The sequence below is a fragment of the Haliaeetus albicilla genome, chromosome 6 (genome assembly GCF_947461875.1).
Source record: "Haliaeetus albicilla chromosome 6, bHalAlb1.1, whole genome shotgun sequence".
Taxonomy (NCBI): domain Eukaryota; kingdom Metazoa; phylum Chordata; class Aves; order Accipitriformes; family Accipitridae; genus Haliaeetus; species Haliaeetus albicilla.
In genome coordinates this window covers 8,326,950-8,339,008 of record NC_091488.1, presented here as the reverse complement: position 1 = coordinate 8,339,008, position 12,059 = coordinate 8,326,950, and the positions used below count along the sequence as shown (strand labels likewise).

Here is a 12,059-nt window from a genome sequence, read left to right as displayed (position 1 = left end):
AATGGCAAGGATCTTGTTTGTGAAAACTATGATTGAGCTTATAACTTGGATTATCAAAAACATTTATTCCAAAAAACAATTTGGAAATGTTGATGTTGAGGTGTGTTTTACTGTAGTCTTCTCATCTCTCAGTTGAAGCCAGTAGTTGTAAATGGGTATTACTGAAATACATGTTTTTCTCTCAGTTTAGAGATATGAATGGGATGGGTATCAGTTGGGTCAAATTTGTGGCTGATGAAGGTGCAGGGAACAAGATTTGGCATGCTGTTGTATTGGCATTCAGTTGAATAAGCTATTGGGTTGAAAATTCAGACTCCTTGCATGTTTGATATATAACCTTAGGCAAGTTGCTTAGACTTACTTGCTCTTCCTTTCTTTGCCCTGTTGGAGATGCCTTTGTAAAAAGCCTGCTACTTAGATACTGCTGTGTACTGATTAACAGGAAGGATGGAGTTTGGGGATGGGCATGGACTTCAGCCCACACTGTGAGATGTCTCGATGCACTGTTGATAAACCATAATTGTCTGAAGGCCAGAGAGTGTGTGAGGAGCACCATTTGCATGGGTGTGCTGTAAAGACACAAATGATGAATCATGTATGAAAATATACTGATGTGTAAAAATATACTTAAGATTTTAGGTACTAATGCAATGGTCTAAACTCTTGAGCCCTGTACTGTGCTGCCATACGTGAGATTAGATAGTGTCAGGGTCCCAGGAGCATCTTCCTTGGGAGAGACTGCTTCCAAGGAATGGATCCCCAGCCCGCTAGTGTGATTTTTTTGGAGTGGAGAGCAATGAAGAGGCAAACACCAGCACTTCCATCCCTCCCTACCTCCAGCCCCATCACACTACTAATTTTTTGTCCAAAAAGCATATCAGTAATCTAATACTTCATGCAATTGTAATGTATACTGTGTTGTAATACAGAGTGTAATTTAATATTGTCAAGCTTTGTGTCTTTCACGGTACTTCTGTGAAACTTCTGAAGGTACAAATGTTTTTTTCCCCAAATGGGATAACAAATTACATGTTCCACTAGATACTTGGCTAATTTTTGTGCTTCTGAAATGGCTGTGTTTGTTGGTTGTTATTTTTTAAGTTGCTGTTTCAAGTTATGTTATATGTTAAAAATTATGGTGTGCTGGGGATTGTCTGTTTCACAAGGCATTCACTTCAAATTTTTTTAGCACAGTAAACAAACGGCTCAGCATACAGGACATGGCTGGCTGGCACTTCGCTGCCACTCTTTCTAACTATTGATTATATTTAAAGGGCACTGTTAAGGTTGTTCAAACTGAAAATTTATGCTGCAGTACCTTGAAAGCAGCTCCAAATTATAGGTTTTAACTTTAACGATTCTGATCTTTCCTGTAACTTGAAATAGCCACTTAAGAGCTCTGCCAGAGTTTGAAACCACTTCAACTTGTCATTTGGCATATCTTTACATGAAGAGAGAAAGGATTTTTATATTTCTTGAGAGACCCATGGAAATAAACTAAATTTCCCCAAGTTAATACATATGGGAAGCTCAGATTTGTCAGTATCTTCCTTTGGTTTGCTTTAACAATCTTGACAAAGTTTTGTTGTGCTTGAGGAAATAAATGGTGTCTTTGCTGTGTACATAATGCACAGAAATGTGGAAAGAGTACTTACATGGAGAGTAAAGCTCTGTCAAGTGCAACATCAGGATGACAAATGCTTCCCCCACCCACCATTATCTCTAACTAGTGTTTCTTGGCAGCTGCAGGGATTTTCCCTGAGAGAAATGTCTAAAATTACGTCCCCCTATTCAGTTCCATGAAGATGGAGGGAGAATGCATTTAGCATGGGAGCATGTTAAGAGACTGCTACCAGCACGCTGAAGTGAGTCTGTCAAAATACCTTAGTGCTGGACTACTGTTAAAATGCAACTTTTCTGCTAAAAGGCTTATTTGAGGAGAAAGTATTGCTCATGGGTTTTTACTTGTTTCCTAACCAGAAGTTACTGGACAGGCTGTGCTGCAGTTCCCCAGTTTGGCTGGCTGGCCTTCATCACCAACTCCCGATTTTTATTTTTAGTGCTATTTTTGTGCTTTCTTCTCTAGCACTTAGCAGATGCTACCTTGCAAAAGCAGCTACTTTGCGTTCCTTCATATGCTTCTCAACAGCATCTCTTCTTTTTTTTTGGTTACTTTTGGGTGTTGTGCTTTCCCTACAGGAAATGCTAGACAACTGTGGCCTCTTTTTGCCGATCAGGATGGACTACTCCTTCTCTCCCTGGCTGTCCTGGGCTTCCTCCTGCCCATCCCTGCTGCCTGATTCCTGGCATGTAAGACCTCGGGCAGGATCCCTCGCCTCTATCCCTGTTTGTTCAGGTGCTAATGCAGTAGAGGCCAGGTCTAGCCCTGGCCGGGGCTCCTGGGCATGTTTGCAGTACAGGAGAGACTTCCAAAAGAGCTTTCTCCCAAACCTACTCTTGTTCCTGTTTTGCGTTGCTGGAAGCATCCTCTCTTCTCTCACCCGGGCGGCAGTTTTCAAAGTTTTTCTACTCTCCTGCTTGCGTATTTTTAACTCAGCTCTTGACTTTGAGGCAGGCTGCCCAGCTTTCTCAACTCCCCCCAACTGTGAGTAACGTGGTGGCTTCATGTGTGATCTGGCAGCGAGTTGCTGCAAGCCTCTGGGGAGGGGGAAGCCCACTGGCAAGGCCAAATCGGGACATGGCTCACATAAATTTATCTAGGATGTCTTCCTTTACCCTCTCGTGCTGTTTGGTGTGAAATAAGCAACGAAGGTAGGACCCATATTGTTGCTTTTGATGGTGCTGTCTCTTTCAGCTGGCCTTCTGTAGGTCTTTGCTGCCCTGGTTTCAGCTGTCGAAGGTTAGCTCAGTAATTGGGAGAGCTGCTCTCCCCTCCCAGCAGTGTGCAGGGCAAATTACAGGCTGGGTGAGGGAAACATCCCCAGCTGTGCAGGAGCACTGAGCCTCTGCTAGCCTGTGCAACTCAAGCCAGGGGCAGTTGGGTGCTTTTGGCAAAGGTTTTTGCTGTTTGAGCAGATGCAATTTGTATAACTTCACGGTTTTTGCTTACTCAATGAAACTGTCTTCATCTGAGGACAGATGCCATCGGTGGAGTTTAGGTTAGCTGCTCTGAGAGACCAAGTTTTGCTGAGTGTACAGAGCTCAAAAAGAAATGAGAATGCTTGAAATGATACATATTCTGGGTTGCTCTTGTGAGATGGGTCATTATGAGCTATTTTCAAGGGGGGGGGGGGAAACCTCCCACAACCAAAACATGCAAGATGCATATCGTAAAGATTCTTGATTGCATTCGTTTGTTTGAAACTGGTAAGTATCTACATATGTGTATATATGCCTTTGAATTGTGACATGCAGCTGTGTCCTTCAGGGAGGCTCAGAGAAACTTCTGCAACTTTGCAGGAAAATATACAACATTAAATTTTATGTTACTGTTGTCACTTGCTCCAGATCTTGCAGTGGGTAAAAATATACATGTGTGAGAATACTTGACATATGCAATTTGGATGATTTAGAAGTTTGTGTTATAAGGAAAGTTTGTTTTGAAGATTCTGAAATTACTGTGGTGGTGGTACAGAAGGAAACCCCTTTTTTCCAGTCGTGTAAAATTTAAAATCTGTCACAACACTGAATAGACAGGCTTTCTTACAATTTGAGCAGTGTGATTGAAGACATCTGATTTTACTCTTCCCTACTTCTTGCCCTCTTCTTGTTCTTTTCAGGAAATGCCATTGCTGTTTAGGGTACTGGATTTAGACGTGTTGTACATATATCCACTAAGAATAGCATTGCAGTTTGAAAGCAGTCATGTATTCAGGCTTCTCCAGCGGTGCCGTGTCATGCTGCATGGTTTACCCAAAACCTACACTTAACCAGTGTGGGCTGGCAACATGAGTCACTTAGCAAAGTCTGTCTCCTTTTAGGCTGTACCGTGAGAGTTTTAGCCTGCTGGGGTCTGTGGTCCATTCCTGTGTCCCTCAGAGGTCTTTTCATCAGGCTTCCTGACACTGACTGGCCAGATGGGGGGAGATGCTGCTTCCAACTCCTGCCTCAGAGTGAAGTTATGAGCCTATGCCAATTGCACTTTTCTTAGAGCTGTCAACTTTAGGGCAATGCAGTTAAAAGTAATTACTTGATTCAAATCTGCCTGTCTTGAGTCCATCCATTGTGGCTCTCTAGTTATATTGTGTCACTCATAAGTAAAACAGGCCAAAATTAACATGCCTCTGTCTAGCTATTCTTGAAGATTAAAAACACGTTGGCTTGCAGACATTCACTGTTCTAAGCTGCCCAGAGGCAGACAGCAGAAACAATATGCATGGTGCTAAGTTACAGTGGCAGTGAAATGTTTAAATAAAAAAAACAACGCAACAAATAACAAAAAGGTCTTTCCCATACTTTACTTTTCTGGGAAAGGAATGTATGTGAGTGCCCCATGCGGAAAGGGGGTACCTTTCTTATTGCTGTAGTAAGGAAAAAAGGGATGTCTCGCTGAAGGTGTTTTTTGTAAAGGCATCTCACTGGTAGTTTGCTTCAACTTTGTACTACTGATTCCTTTTTGTGACATTAAGGCAGCTGGTTAGGCTGTGTCTGCATCCCCTTTGTAATATGGTTTGTCTGGAGAGCTTTGACTGAAAACATTCATATAAAGAGCAAGTACTGTTATTACTATTGCATGTGCTGTGCATCATATTAAGTAAAACCATGTGGGTGTGTTTAGTTGTGGAACTGCTAGAGGTTGCTCTTGGGTGTCTTTAAAGCTGAAAAGGGGTGACGTGTGCCTGGCTATGGTTCTGGGCATACCTCTGTGCTCTTCTGGCTAGTCCTTCCATTGCCCTAGTTACTGCTTCAGTTACAGCTTCTGGCTGTGTTTCCGTGTTGGTAGCTATCAGGAACCACAATTTGAGTTTCTCATTGTTACTTGACATCTGTTGTAACAAGGTAGGAAATACGTGTCTGGGAGAAACGGGAGATAACAGTAACTGAAAACTTGCTTTGACTTTAAGTAAATTTCCAGTCAAATGCATCAAATCCTGAGTAGTTCTGTGGTAAGGGAAGGCAACTTCTGTATAAATGGCCAGCAGTGCTGTTGATATCACCGATACCTTTTTGCCCTTTCCACCAGCACACTAGAAGCTTGCAGTGGTTAACTGGCTGACAACTTGTCATCTTTTTGGAAAATATGAACACCTGTATTGTTTTTTTGGCTCTGTTTTTAAGAGAAGTGCTTCCAGTTGGGGATTCTGTGCCCCTCTCAAACTGAATGTCAAAACCAGAATATTAAAAAGAATATTAAACTCTATCTTTAGATGGCTCCAAGGCATTTCAGACCTCTTAGATACCAGTAACAGTGCGGGATGTGCACTGCAGCCCTGAAAGTTCCTTTGTTTTACTCTTATCCAAAATCATCCTTTTGCAATATTTTTGTCTGGCAGTTTGTAGGGAAATCTTTAATATGTGGCATACTTGTAAAATGATTCAGACTTTTTAGCTATAACATACATTAAAAACCACATATATTGTGTGTGCAATAAAAGATAACTTGTACCTCATCAGGAAGATAATATGATTGATTTATAGCTGATTTCCCTGTTGGAAGAGTAAACTGGTTTGCCAAAACAGATCAGTACAAAGGAATTGAAAATAAGTCCTCCATTTGAGTTATAAAATATTTCCATGTTTGTAAGCCCCTCACAGTGAAAATGAGGTTTGATTTATTTGCAGTGGGTGAATGTAGTCCCTAAAGCACAACCCTGGTCTCTCTTTACTCTTCTGCCTTTAACAAAGCTATTTTTTATTGCACAAAGACAATGAGAAGGCAGGGCGGGGAACAGAAAAAATTCATATTGTAGTACATGACACATGAGAATAAATTCATGTATTATTAATGGTTTTTTGTGGTGTAGAGCCTGATGGTTCTCAGGGTTCCAGTTCACAGGAAGCCATGCCCTCCAAAATGTTCTCAGTCTTTCTTGGATAAAGACACCATGATAAGTGCAACTGACAAGTGGCAACAGAAGTGCGCAAAGGGAAGACATAAATAAGACCTCGTGGCTGCATAGGTCAGTTATTGCACAATTTAAAGTTCAGCTGGAAAGCCCTGTGCACCAGTACCGTTCAACAAACTGCAGGCTCTTCTCATCACCCTCCTCCTAAGCCCTTGTGAGAGCTGATGCAGCAGTTTGTGTTTTGGATTATATTTCTCAAACAGTTCTTTTAAAACAGTCCTGTTTAATTCTTAGTCACTTAGTCACTTCTAGTTTCCACTGTGGAAAGAGCTGTGAGGAATCCCTGCCATCGCAGTGAGATACTATGCGTGTGTGAGCAGGGGAGGAGGAAGGCTTGGCAGGCTCCACGGTATACAACAGCTTACAAGTTCATACAGGATTGCATCTCTTTTGGGCTTTTAGTTGTCAGCCACCTGCGATGAGAGTGCTGCAGCCCTTCTAACAAGCTCCTGAAAATTTCCAAAGGCTCGAGCAAGCTGTACATCAGGGAGCTGGCTGATGAACTGGTCCTGCTAACAGCTTCTTGCCAAGGTGGCGGGTTGTCGAGGGGTGGTTAAAACAACCTGTAATATAGCTGCTTTTTCCCCGAAAGTGAGTTCTGTTCTCAGAGCGAGCTGGGTGAGGGAGTTGGAACCAGGAAGCTTATTGTGAGGTCTTGTTGGAGGTTAGCCTTGGCCTGATTTCTTACTGGCAAATGTTGGCTTGTGTCAGGCTGCTGTTGAACTGGTGCCTTTGCAAATAAGAGATGCCGAAGAGCCTGTCCGCTGCAGAAGGGCAGAGCGGTGAGAGGCAGATGACTGGATAGCTGCCGTGTACAGCTTGTGTAACCCCTTGGCTTCTGCTAGTAGTTTGTGCGAAGTGTAACATCCCATTTTCTTTGATGTAACAAGGCCAGTACAGGACTATATATAAGCAGCGGGGGAATAATGCTGATTGTCTTTTGCACGCAAGACACACCACACTGTGGAACTGACTGTATGTTTCCAATTTTGCATATCATAGTAAAATTTTGTAAGAAAGAAGGGGAACTTTAAATCATGAAAATAAATCAACAAAATTCAAAAGCCCATTTGTAGATAAGCAATTGTGTGGATCCTTTGGTTATTATTTGGTCTGTTTGCAGTGGAAATCCATGTCAAATCTTTCACCATTTTTAATGACACGGGATCAGATTTGACATGGAAGGCAAGAGCACTAAATCAAGGAACCTGAGCATTTGATTTCTTGTTTGTGTCTGGGTGGTCCAAATCATTAAGGCTTTTTCCAAAAGCTATGCAGGCTCCCTAGCTGAAGAGATTGTATTTATTTTCTGTGAAACGTCATGCCTGGTTGAGATACATAGAAAACTGTGGAGTTGATATTTTTTGTTATTTAAAAAAAAAGGGGGGGGGGGTGAGGGGAGCTTTCAAATTTCTCATTTCCACATAGACGCCTTCATGATTAGGGCTGTCATGGTGCCATGAGGACTGGCAGTGGGACAGGGACCTTCCCCAGCAGCCCGGAGGCAGGGAGCAGAGCTGGGATGGGGACCAGCTCCTGCTGCAGGGACAGAGTGGCTCTGAGGCCAAGCCAGGGGCCCTGATGTGCAAGGGGCTGGCAGGGTTGGAGCTGGTGTGAGCGTTACGGGGAGCGATATGTCTAATGTGTTTGAACTCCAGCTGGATTTTTGGGTTAAATTACACATTATTTAGAGTGTATTAATTCTTAGTAATGATTTAGGCAATGGTTTCATTTTTCTGTGAGAATTATTACTAGCTTAGTACTTTTTCTGTGGATTAATAACTTTTTTTTCTTTTTTAGTTGTCAGTGTGTCTGACATGCTCCCTTTTTACATCCGTATCTCCAGTCTGTATGACAAACTTGCAGGTTGTCAGTCTGCCTTTAATGGCAAGCCCTGAAATCTCATGAGTCAGTTTTTCAGACTTTTTTGCTTCTGTGAGGAGGAAATGGTGAGAAATACGATGGCATCTCTATCTTGTCTTCATGAGACAAAATAACTGATCTTTGCTGTATGTCCCCAGTTTCTTTGAATAGCATAGTATTTTGACACTCAGAAGAAACTTCATGTGACAAAAATACAAACAAATCCATAAATCTGTTATTTTAAAATGTCTCTTCTGCTGTGAGTTTGGCTTGTTCTTTCTGAGAGCCTCTATTTGCCATCTTCAGGACACTTACGAAACTTGACTAAACTGCCTTTATGGACAACTAAAATTCATAGAACTGGCTATTAAAGGATTATATCCTAATTATGTTAAGTGAACCCTGACCTTGGTAATTTGAAGCGCTCTGCCAGCTTGCTTGCTAGAGCTGGTCATTCCTGACAGATGTTGTTCATCAATGCTAGGCATCAGCCTTCCCTTAACGAAAGGGACCCAGAGCGTGGCCATCCGTTCTGCACGCCCGGGCCGCTCACTGCCTGGCCAAGCAGTGTGGAAGCTCTGCTGAAGCTGGGACTGGGTTACCAAAGGAGAAGCAGCCCACAGCATTTACTGCAAGATGCTCCTCTTCTCTCCAAAAGGTTTCTTTTAGGGTCCCCTTTTAGGTGCTCCAGTCACCTTTGCTGTTTCTGGTAGTGGCAATGGATTTTCACTGCCCTTTTCCCTCTCCTGAAGGAGCAGGGTGTAATTCTGGAAACGTGGTTTCGGTGTGTTGGGGTCATTAATTTTGTTTAAGTTATTATGTTGGTATTGCCAGGTTTCTTTTTGCTTTAAACCAGCAGTTAGAGTTCCAAAGACAGAGGAAATTGAATTTTATGTTGATTTATTTTTATTTACTTTCTAGTTTGGGGCATTTGAAGTTTCCGAGCAGTCTTTGGCAGTATGGCTATATTTTTAATATAAAGCTAATGCTTCTCACCAATCATGTAATTTCAGCAGATACAGTTTAAAAGAATCACCAAAAGATCAAAGTGTGTTGTATCTAAAGCCAGCAATACAGTGTATTTTTTTGTAATACTTTTGTGACTTCTGTGATACGCATGTATCATTAGTGGAACTGGAGCATCTAAGCCAATATCCTTACAAACAACCTTGGTAACCACTCTTCAGGAAGGAAACTTGTTTAACCTCTTGTTTTCAGTGGACGTGAGAACTTGGAGAATATCCTTCTGATTGGGAGTTGCCACTGACATGAATATTAATGAAAAATGAGCAAGGGTTTGGGGGGAGTATCTCAAGTATTCCTTTAAAATCTAATCAGCATTATTGTATGCTGGCTGTAGCAGAAGAACTTTTGAATCTACCTTAGGATATGATTAACATTTATTATTTCAAACAAAATGAACAAGCCAATTCTCATCACTTGGTTTATACAATTTCTGTGCTTTTGACTGTGGACTCCATATTAAATACTGTTTGTTTTGAGGCTGTTTTTAATATTAGTCTTCAGAAATAAATTAAATTCCTACCTCCTAAGTCTTGACAGCAGTTGTTTACTTTTTCCTTCAATTGATTAGTTTGCTATTAAATTTCAAGTTCCTCTGCACCTCTTTTTGTGGTTTTTTTTGTTTGTTTGTTTTTTATTCCACCTCTTTTTCTGTTGTCTTTGCTCAGTTTTTGACCTGCTCACTGCCCTACATGACTCTGAGCTCTTCCTCCGTAGTGTAATGCCTGCTTTTTCTCCTTCATGCTACCCTTGCAAAGCACTAGTAAAGCATAAGTAGTCCTGGAGTCCTTGGAAGTCTCTATTTTTCTTCCAAGAAGGCCCTCCAGTATTGATGCCAACAGCCCTTAATGCTTTCATCTGTTTGCAGGGTGTTTGCAGGTGTTGTGGATAAAATAACAAATTTTCTAGAGCAGGGACTTTGTAAACCAATGTTTATGCTTCTAATTTCTCTAAAAGGAAGCTGCTCACATGGACGTGAGAAGTAAAGTATGCTGTGACAGACTTCTGGACTACAGTCGTATTTATTCATAAGAAGGTAACTAGTGAGAAAATGCAGGCTGACAAGTTGAAGCTAACTTGGGGAGAAGTCCTGCTTGAGCTAGTTGAGGATAGTGAACCACAACAGAAGATACTTTTTTTAAGTGATGACTTAAGCAGAGAAGGTAAAGAAAAGTTGCACAGGGGAGAAGTCCTCAAGGGAGCTTGCTGCCAGCATAGGGTTTACTGTAGTTCTGTGTCACTTCTGACACTGTGTGACTCCATTTACTGAAGAGCAAGAGGAGATCACAGTCAGTAACTTCACATTTTTTCCACTCCCCTTCTGTTTTCTAGGAACTTGTTGGACAGTTTCCTATGGATTACAGGCAGCTCCTGATGCTAGTTTTCAAGTGTTGGTGTAGTGTCTGATACTTAAAGCTGAGTTTTTTTCCTAGGGAGCCTTTCTTTTAGTCTCCTCATAAAATCTGAAAAATATTTTTAAAATGGCAGAGCATCAGAAATAACACATGACTCAAGGGTAAAGAAAAGATCAAGGATAAAGAGAGGAAAGCAGTGTATCTGGTGCTGTAGTATTAAAAGTTAGATACTGAGTTGTGCCAATTTCCAGTGTCAGCATTTAAAAAAAAAAAAAAAGATTTCTGCCATCTGTCACCAATTCAGAATACATCAGGATTAGTTTTCAATCTCTTCCTTTGGAAAGTTACCCCAAGGTCCACTGGAACTTGTCATTAAGGAGACTTTCAGCTTAAATGTTCTTTACTTAATTAACCAGTTACTAGTAGTTCTACCTCTTTAGTTACCAGTAGTAATATCTCTTTCAGTCCTTTATTGGCCTTCTGTAAGTGGCCTCCTGTTTTTCTGCCTTTTTAATCTGTTCCTAAATTGTAGGCCTACATTAAAGACCCTATAATATCTTAATATAAGGGGGAAAAAAAGCATACTGAAGTATGTTCACAGGAATTATTTTTCTGGATCTTAAAATATAACAATCTTATCTATAAGTGGTAGCATTTGTTTGCCTCTTCAGAGTCCCAGTTTGCTTTTCCATCTTGCAGTCTTCTAGTGCATCTAATGGGGCGCCCGCCCACAATGTACCCTGTCCTCTCATCCTTTCCCCATTGAAGAAGCCTCTGAAGCATCTTGTTTATGTGGGACTTTGTGTAATTCGGGCTCGATTTGTTATAAACTCAGTTTCATAGATTTCATGAGAAAAGTCTAAAAAAAACAACAAACCCAAAACCCCCAAAACCCCAGTTGCTTCTGCTTAGCGTAGAAGGTAGCGATGGCCTATGAGAGCCTTTTGTGCTAGAAGAGTTTGTGCCACAGGTGGGGGCTTGTCCTCAGGATCTGCTGTCCTGATGGAGGTGTGCCCTGCCGTCAGGGATGGAAACCACTGTGGCATCAAAGCGTGTTCATCTGAACAGGGTTTCGTCCCAGCACCTGAGGTAGTCTTTCACCCTTTCAGGTAGCCTGGAGGCAGACTAGTCAGTGCAACTGTTGTGTGAGGGTGGTTGTGTGAGGCTGTTGACTTCACCAGTATGCAGCTTATCTGGTTTCCTGGAGGACTCCAGCCATCCCAGCTCTTAGGAAACTCTGATGAGACCAGGTACGCACAGCTGAACAATACTGTCAACAGGTCTGTGTTGCTTGCCTTCAGTGAGGTAAAAGATCTCAAGGTCCCTGCCAGCCCATCGTTTTCTCATGACTCCAAATTCACACATCAGTTTGATTTTTTTTTTTTTTAAATTAGTTTGTTTATTTATTTATTTTTATTAGGATGTGTAAGTAAGATCTCTCAGCAAAGCAGCTTTGGAAATAGAGTGCCTTTGGGTGCTGGTTACACATTTGTCTAGGGGGTCACACAATCTCCGAAGTCCTGGCAGAAGAGGAGGGGTTGCTAGCAGGATGCAGGTGAGCAATTCTCGGCTCAGGCTGCTAAACCACTGTGGAGAAGAGGGCCAAACATATGTCAGCAGTAGAAGTGCTGTGAGAAGCTAGCCTAGAAAACAGAGGGCAGGTGGTGGCATACTGCAGGTTTATAAAATAGTTGGAATTTACTTAATTGCCTGGAACTTTGTGCTTAGGTAAATTAGGCTATTGTAGTCCGTTTGACTGGTGACAAAGCTGTGAATAATTGAGATGAGCTGG

At 41.8% G+C, this 12,059-nt stretch overlaps 1 protein-coding gene across 2 annotated transcripts in view; it reads left to right on the top strand.

The window, feature by feature from the left end:
- Window positions 1–12,059, top strand: part of SRPX (sushi repeat containing protein X-linked) — a 49,339-nt gene that overhangs the window by 4,634 nt on the left and 32,646 nt on the right. The window lies entirely within an intron of this gene.